Here is an 8,060-nt window from a genome sequence, read left to right on the forward strand (position 1 = left end):
TTCTACCAAAATTCTGCATTACTCTATCGGGGTTTTAAATCCGGCAGTAATTGCAGCAGTTTCAATTTATATTCAAATGCCTTCCTGCCTAAATCGTCCCAGTCTATGTCGGCGTCAACTCCTTTTATCTCTGTAGGCTTTACAGGAGCTGTTGCTGTAGTGTATGTACCTTTAAGGGGAGAACTACTTTTTACAGCTCCTGTATACTGTAGTACCGGCAGTGACCACACCTGTATATAACCCTGAGTAGGGATCTGTACAGTTAGTTTTAGAGTAACCCTCATCCAGTAAACACCTGTTGATTGTTCTCTGCAGTCTCTTGTCTAATTATTGAAGGACACACAACATCAAGATACACGGATCTAACATTGGCGACGAGAAGATTCAAACCTACCTGCAACTCTGCATCACCTCCCAGGGATTCGCTCCTGGAGAAGTGAAAGAAGAAGGCCGAGTCCAGAAGCATGGGCGTCGACCATCCAGCAGAGACTCCAGCGAAACGGGCTGGCAACAGGTACGGCGCAGACCCTTCCCGGACAGCGATGGCTAGAGCCGACCGATGGCACAGAAACAGGCCGAGCAGCATCGACGGGAGAAGAGAGAGGGTAGAGCGCACAGGGCGCAGCCGCTGTTCAGGACCGAGCGGCGTCAACGAGAGAGAGGCGCGCAGGAAAACGCGCAGAGCGCAGCCGGTGTTCAGGGGCCGAGCAGCGTCAGCGGGGAAGAAAGGAAAGCGTGGGAGACGCCATTTTTAGCCGCAGCGGAGAAGAAGGGAGAGCGCGGGAGACGCCATTTTGAGCCGCAGCGGAGAAGGGAGAGCGCGGGAGACGCCATTTTGAGCCAGTCTAACCACACCCAGGGATGCCAAAGAGTGGCAGTGTCACAGCGTTCGACAATGAAGTTGAAGATTGGACGACATATGTCGAACGCATAGAACTGTACTGCAAGGCGAATGAAGTGCCAGATGACAGGAAAGCGCTGGTATTGTTGAATTCAATGGGTGCAAAAACATATGGCTTACTGCGAAACCTAGTAACCCCAGAGAAGCCAGTGGAAAAGGATTTTGAAAACATAGTGTCAATCCTACAGGACCACTTAGACCCCACACCGCTGCTGATAGTGGAAAGATTTAAGTTTCACAAAAGGAACCAGCATAAAGATGAAAGTAATGCTGAGTTTTTAACGGAACTGCGCAAGCTATCGAAACACTGCCAGTTTGGAACGGGACTAGCAGATACTTTAAGGGACAAGTTTGTGTGTGGGCTTCAAAGTGAAGGAACCCAGAAACGGCTTCTATCAGAAAAGGATCTTACGCTGGACAAGGCTTTCAGCATGGCAGTATCACACGAAGCAGCAGCACGGGGCGCGGCAGAGATACAACGGAGACCGCAAGAATATGGCACAAATGAAATGTCATATGGAACAGTGAAGTGCTATCGCTGCAGCAGAACAACACACGACCATAAGGATTGCTGGTTCAAGGACCAAGTGTGCAGACAGTGTGGAAAAGTAGGACACATAGCAAGAGTCTGCAGGTCAGAAAAGAAAACCAGCAGCAAGAAATCCCCACAGGAGAAGTACAAGAAGGTACATAAGGTGACGGAGAATAGTGCAGACGAACAGAAAAGTGATACAGACTCTGGAAGCAAGGAGCTGGGTTGTCTGAAACTACATAATGTGATCAAAACGGAGGATCACCAAACTATCTGGGTCACGCTCAAGATAGCCGGAGTCCAAGTGAAAATGGAATTGGACACAGGATCAGCCCTAACAGTCATAAACCGAAGGGACTACAAGTGGCTATTCTCACATATACCCTTGAGAGATACAGAGATTGTCTTGAAGACGTACACGGGGCAAAGAGTCTACCCCAAAGGAAAAATAAGGGTGAACGTTATATATAACGGCAAGGAAACACCAAAAATGGACCTATATGTATTGCCAGATGGAGGACCACCACTACTAGGACGTGAATGGATCCGGAAGATACAGCTAGATTGGCATTCCATACAAGCACTGACTGTAGATGCCAAAAAGGGTGACGACGTCACACCTGGACGACTGTCAAAAATGCTAACTGACGCACAAGAAGTGTTCCAGGAGGGACTCGGAACACTAAAAGGCATAACAGCGACGATCAAAATAGAGGAAAATGCAAGCCCAAAGTTTTTTAAGGCCAGACCGGTACCTTATGCGATCTGCCCAGCCGTCGAAGCAGAGCTGGAAGGTTTGGAACGTTCAGGAGTACTGTCCAAAGTGGACTGGAGCGAGTGGGCTACACCCATCGTTCCTGTAATGAAGAGGTCGTTGAGTAATACGCCTGGGGAACCAAAGAAGGTCCGCATCTGTGGGGACTTTAAGGTGACAGTGAACCCAGTCCTTCACACTGTACAATATCCGCTTCCGCGGATTGTAGATATTTTCGCCTTGCTATCTGGAGGGAAACGCTTCACTAAGATTGATCTGGCCCAGGCGTACCTGCAAATGCAGGTAGAAGAAGCCTCGAAACAGTACCTCATGATCAACACTCATAAAGGTCTCTACCAATACAACCGGCTGGTGTTCGGGGTAGCATCAGCTCCGGCTATTTGGCAAAGGGCAATGGATCAAGTCCTGCAAGGGATTCCAGGGACCCAGTGTTATTTGGACGACATCCTGGTCACGGGCGAAAATGACAGTGATCACCTTGCCAACCTGGAGCAGGTGCTCACTAGATTGAAGGAATATGGGCTCCGAGCTAATCGCCACAAATGCGAGTTTTTCCAGAAGCAGATCTCGTATTGTGGCCACGTTATTGATGAAGAGGGGTTACATAAGTCCCCTGAAAAGATTGAGGCAGTAGTCAAGGCTCCAGCACCGGAAAATGTGTCACAACTGAGGTCGTTCCTCGGGCTGGTGAACTACTACCATAAGTTCTTGCCGAATTTGTCTACAGTACTACACCCACTGAACACCCTGCTGCAAACGGGGGTACCATGGAAGTGGAATGACGAATGTAAATGAGCTTTCCAGAAGTGCAAAGAATTGATCACATCAAAAGAGGTGTTGGCTCATTTCAACCCAGCACTACCAATTCGGTTGGCGTGTGATGCATCACCCTATGGCATTGGAGCGGTGCTGTCGCACAAATTCCCGGACGGCTCGGAGAGGCCAGTAGCCTTTGCGTCTCGGTCACTAACCTCAGCTGAGCGTAACTACGCCCAGATTGACAGGGAGGCCCTCAGCCTAGTGTGGGGAGTGAAAAAGTTCAGCAACTATCTGCACGGGCAGAAGTTCACCTTGCTGACTGACCACCAACCACTTGTCTCCATCTTTAATCCAAAGAAGGGCGTTCCGGTGATGACTGCGCAACGGCTACAAAGATGGTCCCTTTTTCTAGGGGCGAACCAATATGAAATTGAGTATAAGGGCACGAAACAGCATGGAAACGCTGATGGGCTATCACGCCTGCCACTGCCTACTGCGGAGGAAGCACCAGCAGTGGACCCTGTCGAAATATTTTATTCAACTTTAATTGAACGCTTGCCAGTAACTAACGCTGATATAGAGAAGGAGACCCGAAATGACCCGACACTGTCTCGGGTATATGACTTGACGGTGAAGGGATGGCCAACACATGGCGACTCACTGTTGCCAGCATTCTCATCCAGAAGAGAACAGCTGTCAGTATGCCAGGGGACCTTGATGTGTGGATCCCGAGTGGTAATTTCACCCAAGTTAAGGGAGAGTGCGCTCAATGAGCTTCACGAAGGCCATCTGGGAGGGGTGAAAATGAAAAGCCTTGCTAGGGCTTATGTGTGGTGGCCGGGGATCGATAAGCAAATCGAGGACCTGACAAAGAGCTGCTCAGGATGCCAGAAGGTCCAAAATGCACCACCACATGCCCCTCTACACCCATGGGAGTGGCCCTCATCTCCATGGCAACGGGTGCATATTGATTTTGCTGGTCCATTCATGGACTCAATGTTTTTAATAGCCGTGGATGCGCACTCGAAATGGCATGAGGTGATCAAAATGTCCTCCACCACCACGGAGAAAACTATTGCAGTCCTACGGACCATATTTGCCAGGAATGGCTTGCCAGAGCAGATTTGCTCTGATAACGGACCACAGTTTGTGTCCGAAGAGTTTCGAAGATTTATGAAAAGGAATGGGGTAAGGCATTACACATCCGCCCCGTATCATCCAGCCACAAATGGATTGGCTGAGAGGTTCGTACAAACCTTTAAAAAAGCAGTAAGGGCCATGTGCGATGACGACATTCCACTGCAGCATAAGGTGGACAATTTCCTGTTAGCCTACAGAAATGCGACACATGCAGTCACCAACCAGACCCTGGCCATGATGTTCTTTAACCGAAGGTTGAGATCTCGTCTGGATTTGCTCAGACCAAATGTACGAAGAGATGTTGAGAATAAGCAATTCCAGCAAATCAATGAGAAGCCGACAAGGAGCTTCAATGTAGGGCAACCAGTCTTGGCCCGCGACTACCGAAGAGAAATGGCAACCAGGAACAATATGCACACGGCAGGGGCCACTCATGTACACAGTGGATGTTGGGGAGAACATTGTGAGACGCCATGTTGACCAGATCCTAGAGTCACAGGAACGAGTCAACCCCATGTCTTGCGTACCTGGTGATGAACCCGACATACAGGTAGCATCTACCCCAGAAACAGTAGCATCGGAAGCTGATGAACCAACCGACGACAGGGGGCCAGAATCGCCTCCGCACCAAGAGCAAGTCACTCAGGAAAGGTGCTATCCAGAAAGGATCAGGAAGCCTCCCCAAAGACTGAATTTATAAATAGACTATTTTCAGTTAATGTTGCATGTTAAAAGTGTTAATTGTAATTAGTTGATATTTAATTGTTAAATGAATGTTATGGTACTGTTAATCTAAAAGGGGAGGAATTGTAGTGTATGTACCTTTAAGGGGAGAACTACTTTTTACAGCTCCTGTATACTGTAGTACCGGCAGTGACCACACCTGTATATAACCCTGAGTAGGGATCTGTACAGTTAGTTTTAGAGTAACCCTCATCCAGTAAACACCTGTTGATTGTTCTCTGCAGTCTCTTGTCTAATTATTGAAGGACACAACATCAAGATACACGGATCTAACAGTTGGCATTACTGGCGCCCGGGTACATTGTGGACACCCATTTTTGGTCCATATTCAAGTACGTCTACTCAACTCATGATAGGCGCGAATCACTAAAATAAGGGCTTTTTCCTCTTTCAATTTTATTTCCTTGGCCCACCATTCCCTTTATTTTTTTTTTGGTGGGTCGTTTGGTTGCCAATCACTTTTAACCATTTTGTCAATAAATCTGCTACTTTTGTCTGCTAAAAAGAGTGTTAGAGACCCTTCCGGTCCCCAATCAAGGTTTTCACTTCCCATGATTAATTGTTGTTAGCGGTACGTCTCTTACTTACTCCCGCAGAGTGCGACCGTACTTGCAACCTATGTTGTCAGCGGTACGTCTCTTACATACTCCCGCAGAGTGAGACCGTACTTGCAACCTATGTTGTCAGCAGTACGTCTCTTACTTACTCCCGCAGAGACCGTACTTGCAACTTATTTATTTGGGTTCTTTGTTGTCAGAGGTATGCTTAAACTTTCTGCACTACTTGCAACTTATACCACGCCTATACTTTCGCGCGTTTCGCCCGAACCCCGAGACCATTTGACCTACCGATCAAACCTTCAGATTTCTTTGATTCCTAGGACACGGAGCGGTGTTGCCTTGCCCTAACTGAACGTGGTAATTTAAAAGTACTCACGTTTTTGGCTTGGTTTCACTCGCTCATGTCTCCCGTCCGTATGGTATCCTGTTCGTGACACCAATTGTTGTGGAGTATTTTAAACCAACACTCGACACAAGGTTTTTAGATCGATAGTCAAACGGTCTTTATTGCACCGGTGGGGAGATAATCTTTAGCTGACACACCAGCAGACTTCTCCAAAATTATACAGTAAGCGTTACATATTTATACGTTCAAATGTCGTGTTAACCTCGTGCATATTCCATTACACTGTTTTAATTGGCTTAAGGCCCGCGTGCACAGTTGCTTTTTGGCTAATTCCCTATCTCGCGTCACACAATCTTTCGCCTATATGTTATTATCACATGATCTTTATGATCTCACTTGTTATTGTATTTTGTGACCGTTAGTAAAACCACATGTCCATAGTTTGTGGTTGGTGCTTCTGAGCTAATTTCATCGAACGTTCAAAAGCATCGAAACTTTGTGGTCAACGTGTCTGATCTTTGCCGGTCACTGTCTCAACCGTTTCTAGTGTGCAACCAGAGAGCAGGCTATACTAGACCTGGTGTAACAACAGAAAATGCTGGAAAAACTCAGCAGGTCAAGCAACATCCGTGGAGAGAAATTTGAGTTGACGTTTCAGGTCGAACCCTTCTTCAAAAGGATTAATTAATGACCTCATAGTGAAGGCGCCCCTAGGTAGCAGTGATCATAATATGATTGAATTTTACATTCAGTTTGAGACTAGTATTTTAAACTTAAATAAGGGCAATTATGAGGGCATGAAAGCAGAGCTAACTAAAGTGAACTGGCAAATTAGGTTAAGGGATAGGTCAATATAGAGTTGCAGTGGCAGACATTTAAGGGGATATTTCAAAATAAACAGAATATATACATTCCAACAAGAAAGAAAAATTCCAAAGGGAGGACCACCATCCGTAGTTAACTAAAACAGTTAAAGATAGTATTAAACTTAAAGAAAAAGCATATAATTGCGCAAAGATGGGTGGCAGGTCAGAAGATTGGACAGAATATAAAAAACAGCAAAGAATGACTAAAAGATTTACGAGAGAAAGCTAGCTAGAAATATAAAAACAAATAGAGAGTTTCTATAGATATTTAAAAAATAAAAGAGTTAACAAAGTGAGTGTTGGTCCTATAAAAAGTGAGTCTGGGGAATTAATAATGGAAAATAAGGTCTTCACTATAGGAGGATACAAGTAACATCCCAGAAATAGCTGTAAATCAGGAAATGGAAGGGAGGGAGGAATTCAAGAAAATTATAATCACCAGGGAAGTGGTACTAAGCAAATTGTTGGAGCTGCGGGCTGACAAGTCCCCAGGTCCTGATGGACTTCATCCTAGGGTCTTAAAAGAAGTGGCTAGTGAGATAGTTGATGCGTTGGTTTTAATTTTTCAAAATTCCCTAGATTCGGGGAAGGTTCCATTAGATTGGAAAATAATGAATGTAACTCCTTTATTCAAAAAGGGAGGGAGGCAGTAAACAGGAAACTACAGGCCAGTTAGCTTAACATCTGTCATAGGGAAGATGTTAGAAGCTATTATTAAAGACGTTATAGCAGAGCACTTAGAAAAGTTCAAAGTAATCAGGCAGAGTCAACATGGTTTTGTGCAAGGGAAATCATGTTTAACCAATTTATTGGAGTTCTTTGAGGAAGTAACATGTGCTGTAGATAAAGGAGAATCGGTGGATATACTGTACTTAGATTTCCAGAAGGCATTTGATAAGGTGCCACATCAAAGATTATTGCGGAAAATAAAAGTTCATGGTGTAGGGGGTAACATATTGGCATGGATAGAAGATTGGCTAGCAGGAAACAGAGAGTAGGCATAAATTGGCAAGATATAACAAGTGGTGTGCCACAGGGATCAGTGCTGGGGCCTCAACTTTTTAATAAATGACTTGGATGAAGGGACCGAAGGTATGGTTGCTAAATTTGCTGATGACACAACGATAGGTAGGAAAGTAAATTGTGAAGAGGACATAAGGAGGCTACAAAGGGATATAGATAGGTTAAGTGAGTGGGCAAAGATCTGGCAAATGGAGTATAATGTGGGAAAATGTGAAATTGTCTATTTTGGCAGGAAGAATAAAAAAGCATATTATCTAAATGGTGAGAGATTGCAGAGCTCTGAGATGCAGAGGGATCTAGGTGTCCTAGTGCATGAATCAGAAAAGGTTACTATGCAGGTACAGCAAGTAATTAGGAAAGCTAATAGAATATTATCATTTATTGCGAGGGGAATTGAATACAAAAGTAGGGAGG

Source organism: Somniosus microcephalus, chromosome 22, assembly GCF_052327205.1.
Source record: "Somniosus microcephalus isolate GS21.2 chromosome 22, FLI_Smic_1.0, whole genome shotgun sequence".
Lineage (NCBI taxonomy): Eukaryota > Metazoa > Chordata > Chondrichthyes > Squaliformes > Somniosidae > Somniosus > Somniosus microcephalus.